The 16,772-nt window shown below is 36.4% G+C and overlaps 1 protein-coding gene across 14 annotated transcripts in view; it reads right to left on the minus strand.

Annotated features, from left to right (window-relative positions):
* The window catches only part of LOC134224745 (rab11 family-interacting protein 4B), a 330,754-nt gene that overhangs the window by 40,971 nt on the left and 273,011 nt on the right, over window positions 1-16,772 (minus strand). The window lies entirely within an intron of this gene.

Below are 16,772 nucleotides of genomic sequence, written 5' to 3' on the forward strand. Positions count from 1 at the left end.
TTAGATCACTGTATCGAGAAACGATATTGAATATTTTAATTAGAGTTGTGTGCCCGTTGATATTTAAAAAATCCGTGAAAACTAAGAAGAACTTCAAGTGGAAATTTTTTGTTGAAAACCGAATAATTTCCTTCGAAATTCCAAGAGTATTCCCGAGTAAATTTCCGTGAAAATTCAATTTAAATTTAAGTGCACAATCCGGAAAAATCCAAACAATTTCCAATGAAAATAAAGGAAAACTACCCGTGCAAATATCGAATAACTTCTAGTCTATTGAGTTTCTTATTGAGATTCCAAAGATTCTCTTGTGGAATTTGGAAGAATTTTTCTTAATTCAGAGAATTATTTGTTAAAATCAAATTTTTGATCGTTGTTTTTTGGTTGAATATGTCGTTTGCCAGAACAACCACTGGGCCCAAACCTAGCCGAAATGGGCATACGGTCGATATTGCCATTTGGAGAAACTGATATTTTGCCTTATGAGACATTTGGCCAAAAATGACCTTCGACGGAAATGATCGTTTGGCACAGTGATGAACTTTATAATTATTCAAAAAATCACTTTAATAAAGAAATAAAAAAAAAGAAATTAAAAAAAATCGTTTGGCAGAAAGGGTCATTTGGTCTAATTGGTCAATATTTTTGGCTACTGATCAGCAATTCACTTTTTCTACCATATGTCGCCTTTCACCACACACAGATAAACATATTTTGTGATTTTGAATGTATTTTCATTCACAAATTTGAAACATGCAAATAAACGCAAAACTCAATCGATATTAGCGTTCTTACAGTGGCCACAATTTTTTAGCGTCATTTTTTTTTTTGGCCACACCATTATCGAGCAAATAACCGTTTTTGCCAAACGTTCCATTCGGCCAGATCAAATTCAGTTAATGGCTTCCGGCTTAACGTGTTATTCGGTCAGGTGGCATTCGAACAAATGGCCGAATGACTTTCAGTCAAGTTATGAGAAAGAAATCATATGCCGCCTTCGTTGAAAATTAAAAGTTGTTGGGCTCAATATCAGGCGAAAAAATTATTTGACCGAAAAGAACAACTGGTTATTTCGCCAAAAATACCGTTTGGCTGAAAATGTCATATGGTTGAAATGGACATACCGCCGAAAATGTCGTTCAGCGGAACTGATCTTTTGCTTTTCATTGCTTAGCTTAGACTAACTGTACATAACAATAGTTTCTAGTCCATGATTGAGCAGAGCTAGTGCAAATTGTGACCCAAATGAATAGTGGTTAGGTTTACCATCTATTCTTAAAGCAAACGTTTCAGCAGCTTTCAGCTGATGATCAATAACAGCGCCGGCCAAGTCCTTACAGTCAGTTGGGAAAGGAAAGGAATGTTAGTGTATGATTATTGCTGCTACTAGAGACCGAAACTACCTCTGCATCTCCATAATTACCACTAGTAGGAAGTTGTGTTAGCTGGGTGGGCTAATCATAAAGATCGGAATTCATCAGGGAAAGTGATGTGACATTTGCAGCGGTTATTTTTACACATAACGGTATTAGAATTTGTGCACAAATTAGGTAACGCGAAAAATCGGAATTTTGAACCCCCTACCCACCTCATGTAACTGCAATTAAGGCATGTCCTTGAATAGGTTAATGATTATAGTTAATATAGATCAAGTGAAATTTTCTTTTCTTTTTATTACAGGGAGCTTTGCTACCATATAACAAATTGCAACGAAATCAATGGCTGGAATGAAACGTTTGTAAAATAATTAAGAATTTAAGCATAATACTTAAAACAGGGCCTCCAAAACGGCCTGGAGTTCAGAACATATGATCTACCCGTTCAACCAAGTCCTGAACGATGCATTCGTGCATCGTTGAACATCACAGCAAGTCCATTGAGCCGATACAATTTCACTTATTACTTTTACAAGCTACTACAGATCTTTACGGTTTTCCAGAACGCCCTGGAGTTCAGAACATGTGAACTAGCCGATCAAACAAGTCCTGATTGATGTATCCATACATCATTGAACATCCCAGCAAGTCCGTCGGGATGATAGAAAGGTACTCATTACTTCACAAGGTATTACAGGCCTGTTTAATTCTCCAGAACGTCCTGGTGTTCAGAACATGTAATCTACCCGATTAACCAAGCCCTGAACAATGTATCCGTGCATAGAAAAACATCCCAGGAGGTCCATTGATCCGATCAAATTTCACTCATTACTTTTATAGGCCTTTTCGGTTCTCCAAAACGCCCTGGAATTCAGAACATGTGATCTAATCGATCAACCAAGTCCTGAACGATATATCCGTGCATCACTAAACATCCCTGCAGTTCCATCGAGCTGATAGGATCTCACTCAATTCTTTTACAAGGTACAGTGGACCCTCCATGAATCAATGTTCTAAGACTCGATATCGACTCGCGGAAACAAATGATGCCATACAAAAATATTTTCTCGGTTACTTTGATAGTCCTTTCGATCAATTTTCCGAGAACTTTTGTTCCACATCTCGATATCGAATGTGTTACATCTCGAAGGTCGACTGTACTATAGACCCTTTTTGATTTTTCAAAATGTCCTGGAGCTCAGACCATTTGATTTATCCAATGATCAAACTTATGAATGAATTCAAATATATCCCAATAGGTCCATTTAGCTTATATGACTTCAATCATCACTTGTATTGTAGCTATTGCAGGCCTTTACGGTTGGCTAAAATATCCTGGAAGTCATATTGTTTGATGTAATAATCCAAGTCCATGAACTCAGTGGTTCTACGCCCCAACAAAAAAAAAGTCCGCGGTCACTTTCGAACGAACCTAGATTGACACAAACACCTCCTTAGTTATTTTGCATAAAGTAGATATCTAAAGTTTAAATCAAGATAATTTTGGAGGACCGTGGACATCTTATGATGATGAAAAATAGGGTCATATGCTTTTTAAACCGGATTTGGCACGCACTGACGATAAGGACATTGCAAAAGTCATGATTTATCTAGTAGATTATTTGAACTGAGCTTGCGAACGTTTTGGAGTACCAAGAACACCTTGTAAAAAATGGTTTTTATTATGCGCTTATGCCTATTGAACCGGATTGGGTATATGTCGAAAATAAGAACATTGCAAGAGCCTTGATTGATCTGGTAGAACTTGAGCTCAACTAGAGAGCCAGGTTGGGTACATATCGAAGTTGAAGTCATTGCAAAAAGCCTTGGTTTATCCGGTGGATACTTTGCGTTGAACTTGAGAACGTTTTGGAGTACCTTGAACATCTCGTATTCAAGAAAATTGGGTTTATATGATGTGTATATGTCTATTGGACCGTATTAGGTATATACCGATGATGAGGACAGTGCATAAGGTTTGTTGATCCGGTAGATACTTTGGGTTGAACTTGAGAACGTTTTGGAGTATTATGAACATCTCGTATTCATGAAAATAAGGTTTACATATGTATATGCCGACGATGCAAACATTGCAAAAGCCTTGATTGATCTGGTAGATACCTTGAGCTTAGCTCGAGAATGTTTTGGAGTACCCTGACATCTCATATTCAGGAAAATTGGGTTTGCATGGTGCTAATATGCTGACTGAATTAGGTTGGGTACATATCGATGTTAAGGACATTGCAAAAACCCTTGGTCGATCCGGTAGATACTTTGGGTTGAACTTGAGAATGTTTTGGAACACTTTGAAAATCTAAAAAAAAAAACCCCGATTAATCCACCTACAGTGAGATTTTGACCCTTCCTTAGTTATATGGATTTTTTCTACAGACTCCAGTATTTAAAACGAGATAAAACTACTCAGCTTCCCACGGCGATTTACCGTGAAAAGACAAAATAAGTGCCTACCCAAAGGCGGATGTCATGGGTTGAGTGACAACTCAACGAATAATAACGCACTGTACTTCATGCTGCCTATCTATAAGGCGCTCGTCGGATTCAATTGCGATTGTTACATGTTTAGTAACTATCGTAACGCTGATTGCAATATTGTACTCCTAATTACCAGAGATATTGATATTAATTAATCCAAAACTAACTAAATCAGTCATTGATCTGAGCGAAACTCAATAGCGTTCAATAATAACATATATTTCGCCTTATGGATGCCTAATTTGGTAAAACTAAACTTGTTTAATACCTTAAAAATGAGTGAGATTTATATGGTAGTAAATTTCAGAATTTGCACACATACGCACACATACATGCATATAAGTGGTCTATTAGTGTCTCAAAACATGCTCACATTTGCTATCTAGCTTCCACTGAAGAAATTTTTGAAATCCTTTCAAATTTTTATGTTTTTGCGTTTTTGAGAAGATTTTTGTACATGCTTCTATATGTTCCTCAATTAAAATCATTTGTTTCTTTGAAACAAATCAGAAAAATATGCATATTTCTATAATTATATTTTCAATATCAAAGTTTATTTGTTTCAAATACCATACATTTTATTTAATAATTCACGAGATTTCTTGATACATTAATACGTAACACATCTGCGTAACGCATACAAAGTGAAATTATAGACACTTCCGAAGGAAGGGTAAAAAAAAGAAAAATAGTTCACATCAATGGTTTCCAACCTTTTTGGGATCGTGATCCTCTTTATGATGAGTCAAATGGCCCGCGGCCCCCTGAATATGTCTTGCTGAAATCAAGATCAAACTAATATTACATACATCCTTCAGCAGTAATTCATTCAGTGCGATTTATGTACTTGCTCTGGTCCTTATCTGGAGATGTGTTGAAAACCCACTCTTGCATAGTTAAGTAGAAGTAAACGGTATTAGAATTTGCAAAGCTTAGACCGCAACTTTGAGATAAACTTCGAATAATGCACACCAAAAGTGGCTAAAATTTTTTCACATAATAATTCACGAGATGATGAACCATTTTGCATATCCAAATATTCATTCTGATTATCATTTTGAAGGCTAGCCACGTCTAATGTAAACGAAAACGGTTGACGACCTAATGGAGGATCTTCTTAAACCAGCTCAGGAAGATATCGATCAAACTCCATTGCTCCAGTGAGTCAAGATAAGCCATGAGTTCCAATTTTAAATATGTATCTAATTAAGTTGATTCTTCCTCAATCAAACTGCACATTATATAAAACATTGTAATATTCCCGTGAAGGCTTGTCTCTGAATTGCTTCAGATTGGTTTGCTTGCAAGTTTAGTTGGTCAAAAATGAGACATTTCTGTCATCCCTTTTCAAGCAAATTATTAGCATTCTTACCCTGAGTTTTCAAGAAAATTTTAATTTCATCCTTCAAATTAAAATGCAGTTCAGAACATTGCCATTTGATAATCAGAGTACGGTAGTGTAAAAAGGGCCTCGTGCATGTATTTCTTTGAACTTTAAACCTCTGCATGCATTTCTTGATGGAGTTCAAACGTGCATTGAGAAATCCAAGTTCACGATTCATACAAGTAGGTCATACAAGTAAGGGCATATCAGCGAATCATGCAATGAACACATTTGAGGGGGTCAAGCGCAAAGGGGTGTAAGTGACAAAAAGTTAGTTTTGAGAAAAATGGGTGCAAAGTTTTTTGATATTTTTTCGCTTCATACAAATTGTATGAAAGTTCAAAAAAATATTAATTTTCTGTGAATTTTCACATTTTTTATAAACATCGTACAAGCTATATCAACATATTACCGCAAAGCTCGAGAACCAAAGCATTTTTTGCTGTAATCAACTCAATTTTGACCAAAATGTCACTTACACCCATCTGTCACTAACCCCCTCATTTGGAATGTGGAGCAAGCTCTTTTATTCTTCTCTAAAATCCTGATTTTACTCCTAGCATGGCTTGTGCACAATCTGTACAAATCAATCCAATTTATTCCTACTGCAAGCCATCAGATTCAAAACAAATTTAACCTACTGTATGTCGTCACTTTTGATTGTGGTTTTTAAATCAATACAGACGAGAAGCTCTTTTCTTAAATCTCGTGATTCTGATTACAAAAATGAATTGATATTTGTACACATGAATCAATATAATTATACCAAAAAACGTGTGCATGAAAAGGTGAATTCTTTTCGAAGGTTTCACGGCCCTCTTAGTATGGTCTCGCCAACACAAGCCCCCACCTCCACCCAAGCGGTCACAGACCACCGGTTGGGAAACACTGGTTTACATGAGCATATTTTTATTGGACCGGATAAGGCATATGCCGATGATGAGGACATTGCCTTATCTTTGGTTGATCTGGTAGATACCGTAGGCTGAACTTGAAAACGTTTTGGAGAACCTTGAGCATCTCGCATTCCTGGAAATTGATCACTGTCCCAACGATCAAGATGAATTAACTTAATTGAGTGTTAAGATTTATCAAACAATGTGGTATTGGATCCAAACATTTCAAATTCATCTGCATGTTCTCAGAAGCGAAATATCCCCAATGGTTTCGGATTTCTGGGTCTTCATGGCACAGTAAAACTTGACCTAAAATGTTTTTAGTTGTGTAGTCGATATCCTGATGAACATTTTGTTGAAGAAAGTGGGTACCTAGCTGTGTATTCTGTGATTTTTCGCAGCCAATCTAAAACGCTGAGCATATATGACCCATCCGTCCCGAGAGGGTTAAAGTTTTAATGTCAAGGCTTCTTCTAACCTGTAGATTTCGTTTTGGAGTATTATGAACTTCTCGTATTCATGAAAATAAGGTTTACATATGTATATGCCGACGATGCAAACATTGCAAAAGCCTTGATTGATCTGGTAGATACCTTGAGCTTAGCTCGAGAATGTTTTGGAGTACCCTGACATTTCATATTTAAGAAAATTGGGTTTGCATGGTGCTAATATGCTGACTGAATTAGGTTGGGTACATATCGATGTTGAGGATATTGCAAAAACCCTTGGTCGATCCGGTAGATACTTTGGGTTGAACTTGAGAACGTTTTGGAACACTTTGAAAATCTCAAAAAAAAAACCCCGATTAATCCACCTACAGTGAGATTTTGACCCTTCCTTAGTTATATGGATTTTTTCTACAGACTCCAGTATTTAAAACGAGATAAAACTACTCAGCTTCCCACGGCGATTTACCGTGAAAAAGACAAAATAAGTGCCTACCCAAAGGCGGATGTCATGGGTTGAGTGACAACTCAACGAATAATAACGCACTGTACTTCATGCTGCCTATCTATAAGGCGCTCGTCGGATTCAATTGCGATTGTTACATGTTTAGTAACTATCGTAACGCTGATTGCAATATTGTACTCCTAATTACCAGAGATATTGATATTAATTAATCCAAAACTAACTAAATCAGTCATTGATCTGAGCGAAACTCAATAGCGTTCAATAATAACATATATTTCGCCTTATGGATGCCTAATTTGGTAAAACTAAACTTGTTTAATACCTTAAAAATGAGTGAGATTTATATGGTAGTAAATTTCAGAATTTGCACACATACGCACACATACATGCATATAAGTGGTCTATTAGTGTCTCAAAACATGCTCACATTTGCTATCTAGCTTCCACTGAAGAAATTTTTGAAATCCCTTTAAATTTTTATGTTTTTGCGTTTTTGAGAAGATTTTTTTGTACATGCTTCTATATGTTCCTCAATTAAAATCATTTGTTTCTTTGAAACAAATCAGAAAAATATGCATATTTCTATAATTATATTTTCAATATCAAAGTTTATTTGTTTCAAATACCATACATTTTATTTAATAATTCACGAGATTTCTTGATACATTAATACGTAACACATCTGCGTAACGCATACAAAGTGAAATTATAGACACTTCCGAAGGAAGGGTAAAAAAAGAAAAAAAGTTTACATCAATGGCTTCCAACCTTTTCGGGATCGTGATCCTCTTCATGATAAGCCAAATGGCCCGCGGTCCCCTGAATATGTCTTGCTAAATTCAAGAACAAACTAATATTACATACATCCTTCAGCAGTAATTCATTCAGTGCGATTTATATACTTGCTCTGGTCCTTATCTGTAGATGTGTTGAAAATCCACTCTTGCATAGTTAAGTAGAAGTAAACGATATTAGAATTTGCAAAGCTTAGACTGCAACTTTGAGATAAACTTCGAATAATGCACACCAAAAGTGGTTAAAATTTTTTTACAGAATAATTCACTAGATGATGAACCATTTTGCATATCCAAATATTCATTCTGATTATCATTTGGAAGGCTAGCCACGTCTAATGTAAACGAAAACGGTTGACGACCTAATGGAGGATCTTCTTAAACCAGCTCAGGAAGATATCGATCAAACTCCATTGCTCCAGTGAGTCAAGATAAGCCATGAGTTCCAATTTTAAATATGTATCTAATTAAGTTGATTCTTCCTCAATCAAACTGCACATTATATAAAACATTGTAATATTCCCGTGAAGGCTTGTCTCTGAATTGCTTCAGATTGGTTTGCTTGCAAGTTTAGTTGGTCAAAAATGAGACATTTCTGTCATCCCTTTTCAAGCAAATTATTAGCATTCTTACCCTGAGTTTTCAAGAAAATTTTAATTTCATCCTTCAAATTAAAATGCAGTTCAGAACATTGCCATTTGATAACCAGAGTACGGAAGTGTAAAAAGGGCCTCGTGCATGTATTTCTTTGAACTCTAAACCTCTGCATGCAGTTCAAACGTACATTGAGAAATCCAAGTTCACGATTCATACAAGTAGGACATACAAGTAAGGGCATATCAGCGAATCATGCAATGAACACATTTGAGGGGGTCAAGCGCAAAGGGGTGTAAGGGACAAAAAGTTAGTTTTGAGAAAAATGGGTGCGTTTGATATTTTTTTGATGTTTTTTCGCTTTATACAAATTGTTTGGAAGTTTCAAAAATTACTAATTTTCTTTGAATGTTCACATTTTTTTTAAATAGTGCAAACTATATCAACATATTATCGCAAAGCTCGAGAACCAAAGCATTTTTGCTGTAATCAACTCAATTTTGACCAAAATGTCACCTACACCCATCTGTCACTAAGCCCCTCATTTGGAATGTGGAGCAAGCTCTTTTATTCTTCTCTAAAATCCTGATTTTACTCCTAGCATGGCTTGTGCACAATCTGTACAAATCAATCCAATTTATTCCTACTGCAAGCCATCAGATTCAAAAAAATTTAACCTACTGTATGTCGTCGCTTTTGGTTGTAGTTTTTAAATCACTACAGGAAAGAAACTCTTTTTTCAAATCTCCTGATTCTGATGAATTGATATTTGTACACATGAATCAATATAATTATACCAAAAAACGTGTGCATGAAAAAGGTGAATTCTTTTCGAATGTTTCACGCCCCCCTTAGTATGGTCTCACCAATACAACCCCCTTACCCAAACGGTCACAGACCACCGGTTGGGAAACACTGGTTTACATGATGCGCATATTTTTATTGGACCGGATTAGGCATATGCCGATGATGAGGACATTGCCTTATCTTTGGTTGATCTGGTAGATACCGTAGGCTGAACTTGAAAACGTTTTGGAGAACCTTGAGCATCTCGCATTCCTGGAAATTGATCGCTGTCCCAACGATCAAGATGAATTAACTTAATTGAGTGTTAAGATTTATCAAACAATGTGGTTTTGGATCCAAACATTTCAGATTCATCTGCATGTTTTCAGAAGCGAAATATCCCCAATGGTTTCGGATTTCTGGGTCTTCATGGCACAGTAAAACTTGACCTAAAATGTTTTTAGTTGTGTAGTCGATATCCTGATGAATATTTTGTTGAAGAAAGTGGGTACCTAGCTGTGTATTCTGTGATTTTTCGCAGCCAATCTAAAACGCTGAGCATATATGACCCATCCGTCCCGAGAGGGTTAAAGTTTTAATGTCAAGGCTTCTTCTAACCTGTAGATTTCTTCATTAAAAACATTGTTTAGTTGCACATTTCTACTGCTGTCCTTCTTGTGTATTTTCCAAAAAGAATCTTGAATTTTCAGTTGCAGCAAATTAAAATTACCATGAAAAGATAGAATTTTTTTTTAATTAGGATATTGCCAATAAAGAATTTTTTTGTGGAAAATTCTGTAATTGTTTATTGCTAATATTGATTTCTTTATGGAAATTTTGTATACACTCCGTGCAGCATTTTGATTTGTTTATGGAAAATTATTCTTTGATAATTGCAATTTTTGCCTTTAAATGTGCTAATTTATTTTTGTTTTGTGGAAAATTCTCAATTGTTTATGGAAATATTGAATTATTTGTGGAAATTTTATATTTATTTATTGCTCATACCCTGATTTCTTTATTGGCAATTCCCTTTTTTTAATGGAAAATTTCTAATTTTTTGGAGGGAGTTATTATTTGAGTCATTTTCAAAATCGAAAAAGAAATCGGTGCTGTATGCATATGTTCAACCTCTTCGTAGAAATCATACATCAGTTAATCACTTCAACATTTCTTTCTCAAATCTTCAAGAAAACCCTCCAACCCTGGGGAGTCAATATTTTTTTTTTTAAATGTTCATGTGAAATGAAGAATTTTGTTAAGTAATTTGTCTTAATACTTATCTGACGAACGCAATCCATGTCCAGCATCGCTTACAAAGGATCATTGCTCTTATTTTCTAGTTGTAGCAGTAAGCGTTCCAGTGTTGAACAAAGTGATGGACTTTGGCATTCTCCACGCCCCAGTATTGTTTTACATTACACTACCTATTCAATTGTCTTCCAGCCATGGGTCAATAATTCACATTGTACTTAATATACTTAATTAAAACTTAAACTTTAGAAAAACTACAAAGAAATTTTTAGTAAAAAAAAATCTGACATGGATCTCGTTCGGCTGGTTTGGTCAAAATGGTCGTTTTGTAGAAAGTGCCATTTTGCCGAAAATGTCATTTGATCGAACTGGTCAACATTTTTGGCCATATTACCTGTTCGCAGGAACGGATTTAGCCGAAAGGGGAGTCCGGGGCCGACAGCTTGTGGGGGCCCCAAAATGTACAGAATAGTTTGGTTTTGGTACATAAGATTTGTGATATAACATTTCCGTAAATAACATTTTCGGTGAAATGGCCTTTTTATTCCAAACCACAATTTAGGCCATATGGCATTCTCGGTCACATTCGCAAAAACGACATGCTAGGGCAAACGGTTTTTGTCCACAATACCTGTTTGACCATATGTCGTTTCAGGCCAGATGACATTTAAATTCGCCCAAATTTTATTCGGCTAGATGACTTCCGGCCTACCGTGTTATTCGGTCAAACGACCCTTCACCTTTATGAATAGTTTTTCGTGGAATTTGAGAAAAATTTTCAATGAAAAAATCCGCAATAAATCCAAACCTTCAAAATTCCAAAGTATTTCCCATGAAATTTAAAAATATCGCGCACAAATCCTGAAGGTGTGTACAACAATGTGTAAATTTCGAAAGTCCGAACATTTTTTGTGGAATTCTCGTAGTTTGCCGAGGATAATCCGAAGAACTTTCTGTGGATATTCCAAACAATTTTCGGTGGGAACCCCAAAAAATATCCGTTGGAAATTTCGAACAATTTCCGTGAAAATTCTGAACAATTTCTTGTAAGAATTTGAAAACAAATTCCCATGCAAGTTTTGAAGAACCCCAATTGAAAATCTGACGAAATTACAAATATTTTCATTTTCATATCATAACTTTCTAGATGAAAGAAAAAAACTTTTTCTTGGTTTTATCAGTATAGAATTTCCCACTTCATTGGATTTTCAAAAGATTCTCCCGTTGTTGTTGATGTGAAAATATCTCGGGCTTACCTCTTATTTAATCTTTTTATCTACTCCTTAAGTAATTTGGTGAAGACTTCAATCCATTTTTTAAGAGAGCTTCTAATCTCAAATTACCGTCAATTCTTGAGCTATTGAATTCGATTTGATTTGACCTTTCAAAAGACCAGTCAAAATAAGTACATAAACAACTTTCTACAAGTCCATATCACGCTTATTTGAGGCTTTGTTTGAGAAAATGATCATTCGCATTCGCAGGTAAATTATGAATAGAAAATATGTGATAATACATATTGGCATTATTCCGAATTCGAAATTACACCGCAAATAAGACTCAATTTTAGACAGTGATAATATCAAACAATTTTATTTGACAGGGCAGCACTGATTACTATCGTAAACACATCACTACAATAGATTAAAACTACCTCCGGACACTGGCTTTTCCATAATGATTCCGTTACTCGGAAGTACCTCCAATCTACCATTTATGGAGCAAACAGTACGTGACTCTCACTTTTATAGAGCTGGTAGCATTCGATTATGGTTGAATAAGTCATTCAAGTGCACCCAATCTAGTAATCAACTGAACTGCCCCAGCCAGAGATAGCAACAAGAAGAGGCCCATCTCCGATCGAGTGATCGTGGGAACACTGTGATTCTTCACCTCACTGCTGCTGCTGGTCGGCTACCGAACCGACACCGCCGTGTGGTTCGGTGGATGGCGGTGATCGTGCTTTAAGCTCTATTAGGAAGTGTCTGTAATAGGAGCCTGGCCGGTTACAACCATTGCGTTCCCTTCGGCGGAGGAGTGAACACTATTAGATAATATTGATAACAATCAACAATAAATCGTTGGGAAAGTAGAAGCGATGAAAGGGGGTGGAATTGTGTAAGTTTTGGAACGTAAAACGTGCAGCAATGGAAATCACCGTTTTGAAATTTTCTTCCTGAGTGTGAAACCCATATTGATTTACTTTTGATTGTCTTGGAACAACGAGAGGGAAATCACGAACCCAAAGTTGTTAACCCCCGCTTGAAGATCAGTAAGACAATGAAAGTAAGTCGATAGCGTACCTCACGATGAGCAGCATTTTATTTATCGCATTTGTCTTTAGCAAAAAAAAAGTAAGCTTTTCCTACATTTTGCAGTCAATTTGGAAATCATCACAAAAAAATCCGCGTGCCACACGCGACGACCATAAACGCTTCATCCGACTTCCGTTGAACCGTGAGCGAGCTCCGCAACAGCAACGGACCCGACTCGGGCAGATGGTTTCCTTTTCTATTTCTTAGAAAATTAAACCAGCACCGTTAAACGATTCGGGTTATCGAAAGTGTGCAACCCAACCTCCTATTTCTGACACGCCCGTAAACGAGATTGAAAGTAAACTGTTTACATGCAATTTAGGCGTCAAAGAATGTGTGATGCATAAACGATTGGGAAAAGTAATTAATACAATGTTACTTATTTGCTAATGTTGAAATCAATTAGGTTTGGACCACCGATCGTGCTTAGCGATTAGTAAGTGTTTTTCCTATAAATAGTAATTATTGTGGGTGGTCGTTAACCTCAATCCGCCGCTTTAAGCACTACAGTCAATCAACAATGTTTGTTTTCAAATTCGTGTGGCATGCAATTCACTTTTTAGACGCACACACGAAAAAATATTAGGAGATCACATCATATCAATGTTTGCTGCAAACCAAATTATCTTTGGCATGAATAAATGTTCATGAGTTCTTGTTAACGTTCGAATGCACTTTCCAGTGAAATTCGGTTGGCATTTTAACTATCAAATTTTGACATTTTCAAACTAAATGACAAGATTTTATAGAATTAGGTAGTATTACCAAGTAGAAACAGATGAGAAAATCAGTTTCGAGAGTTGAATGGTCTTAAAATTGAAGTCGAAATAGCCTCATTTTATCAACATCGTAAATTCATTTTCCTAAAAAACTTATTTCAATGCTGCTTCAGGAGTCTCTTGAAATTGTTCACAATAAATGCCTGAGATAGTTTTGCATTGAGATTTACGACAAATATTTACTTGTTTCCCAAGCATTATCAAGTGCGTCATCCTCCAGCAGCAATTGTACAAATCAAGTATGCAAATCCCGTAAACATAAGCCATCTGGGTACGGCGCGCATCTAAACAAACCATCTCCTGCGAACGACCTTGACTGGCGCAATGGCATGCGAAAAGAATGCGCCTTCTGCCGTTTGGTTGGACGCAGCTTAAACACCGCCACGGCAGCTTCCATAGCGCATTACCACCCAAATCACGCGCTCCATTTCAACATCCTTCTCACATCAGAAGAGCTGCCATGCAGCCCAAATTGCACCGGTTATGTTTGAATTTCAATTGAAAAATTACACCCGGAGACGTTTCCCGCCGGCGTGAAATGATGTGGTTTTACTTTTTCTTCTTTTCTCTCCGTATCCGCACTGTGGGCAAGAGATTGATATTTGGCCACAGAATCCAATAATCCAAGTATGTCTTCTACGCTCGAAAAGGTAAATTTCAATAGATCAATTTATCGTACTACAAAACCAATGCAAGAAAGTTAAAAAAGTGGCAATTAAATTAACACTTTTTGTAAAGCTTCTGTTACTCACAACTTATTAAATAAGGACGTGTATAAGTTGCTGTGACCAAATCGCCTAAAATGTTGTTGTTAGGAACTGTTGGCATTCCAATATAAATTAAATAGTATTGTATTCAATTAATTATTTATATGATAAATCGACATTGTTGTTTCAAAAGGGCGAAAGTCGCAAACGTAAACATTGACTTCTTCCGCTGATTTCAGGAAGATTAGAGACTTCTGGCGGTATTTTCCACTTCCGTTCGATAGAAGGCGCGGAGCGCCACCAGTTCCAAGTGGTTGTTAGCTGGGAGCGGTCCTAGTTGTTGAGGAATTTGCAGGAAAAGGCATTGTTTACGTTTGCGACATTGGCCCTTATGAAACAACCGTGTCGAAATACTAGTGCAATTTTGTTGCCTTTTTTCAATTGAGTGCCCACAATGTTCGACAAGGTGGGCTTCAATGAGCGGCAATTAAAAGGTTTCCTTTTTATTATTTTCTAAACATCTTCGTTTTCTTAAACGATTTCAACAGCGAGCGCACCTCACACCCATATGTGGGTACGTTTATTGGCGTTTGGTCAGTCAGCTCTCTCACGCTTATTCTTTGCTACCTACCCAGCAGCAAATGGAAATAATTTATTGAAATTGTTGCGAAAAGTCCAACGAAACGAAACGAAATTCAAAAGCGAAAGCTCAACTGTTTTCCACCCTGTAGGGGTAATCTTTTTTTTGTTGCTTTCCTTACGCTTCACACATATGCATATACGAATAAATAAATTACAATACTTGTTGGTCATAGTTTTTTCGAACATTTATTAGAGTAATTTCACCAAAAAAGCTGTCAATCACTATGAAATAGCAAAAGTTTTATTATCTTTTTTAGCTTGGCTCAGCTTGGTGGACTGTACACATCGAAGTTGTTGCTAGTCGTGATTGGCCGAGAAACAAGAAATATACACAGCTAACCAAATTAATAGTTTTCTTGGTACTATAATAGTACCCAGACAACCAGAATGCATGCATAATAGAATTATTTTTCTGTTATGCGATGCCTATGTGCACAATTTTCATCGCACACCAGTCGCGAAAACGCTTTTAACGTACAAAAGTGGAGGCGATATATACATATTTCTTATCCGACGTTGCACGGCAGTGTATGCGATGCACACGAATTTTATGCGAGTTTGTTCGTCATACATTGCGATGTCATTTGTGATAACAAACTCTGTTTGACAGATAATCCGATTTCATTTGAGTTTGTTTGCAGGAATATGCGATGTCAACAAATTAAGCTTGAATAAACTCGTAAAATAGCCTACTGTGCGGGAAAATTTATAAATAAACTGATGAGCTTCGCACCACAATGCGATTTTGATGAAATTTGGATCGGTAAACAATTTTAATTGTGCATTCTTATGCGATGTGTGGTTGTCTGGGTAGTTTGGGCCAGTCTTCACGAAAACATGAACCGCGTTTAAACAAGTGCAGTTTTCCCGTGTGCAAGTTCGCACTCAAACATGCATACTAGATCCAAACCGAGTTCATCATAAACCGAACCAAAATCGCACCCAGTTTGAACACGAGTGTGCGCCCAAGTTCAAACACACGGGTTTGAACATGGAAGTTTAAACATCAGTTTACACACAGCATGCTGTTCATCTGTTCATATTGGTCAAGTGGTTTCTATTCTTGACTAGCGTTGATGGCCTAGTGGTAACTCGTTTGGCGTTCACTCAGGGCACTAGTGTTTGAATCCTTGTCTTTGGATTTTTTTAGAAATGGCACATTAATAGTTTCAGTTTTATAAATGATACTTTTCAGCTCTAGTCGGGTGGTGGAATAGCTGAATAAGATACTTAACCGCCTACCAACAGTTTGCGCTTGGTCTGATATCTCAATATCACAACAATTTGTTTATTTTACATTTTGCATAAAATCTTCAGATATTATTCTTAATGTTCATAACAACTGAATATTATGTGCATTAGCCCAGTAAGACAACCGGCAGCCTCCAATGCAATGATTATTAAAATTATTATCATGACATTCTACAGTACATATTATTACAGTACATATATTAATTATTATTATGACATTATACAGTACAAAGAAAATTTACAAACGAAGGAGCTCCAGGTCAGAAATGAGCCCACAAATCCTTAAACATAAAAGTCCTATAAACTACATGGCTCTCATAAAAGATAAAATCTTCAGTTATTACAATCTAAAAAAACGAAACTGGAATTAAGGCCCCGTTGATCATAAGGTTCTTCAAAAAGGTCGAAACCCCTCTCTCCCTGGAATAAAGAAATCTCTATGCAATCCAGAACTTCGCTTCAGATTCTCGGTATGTTTATCAAGTACCCGCGAAGTAAGTAGATTAAAATATCCCCCTATAAACGTGCCAGAAAAATTTTATCCCAAAATTTTAAAAATATGAACTAATCAGTTTTTTGGTGCAAATTTTAG

Source organism: Armigeres subalbatus, chromosome 3, assembly GCF_024139115.2.
Source record: "Armigeres subalbatus isolate Guangzhou_Male chromosome 3, GZ_Asu_2, whole genome shotgun sequence".
Lineage (NCBI taxonomy): Eukaryota > Metazoa > Arthropoda > Insecta > Diptera > Culicidae > Armigeres > Armigeres subalbatus.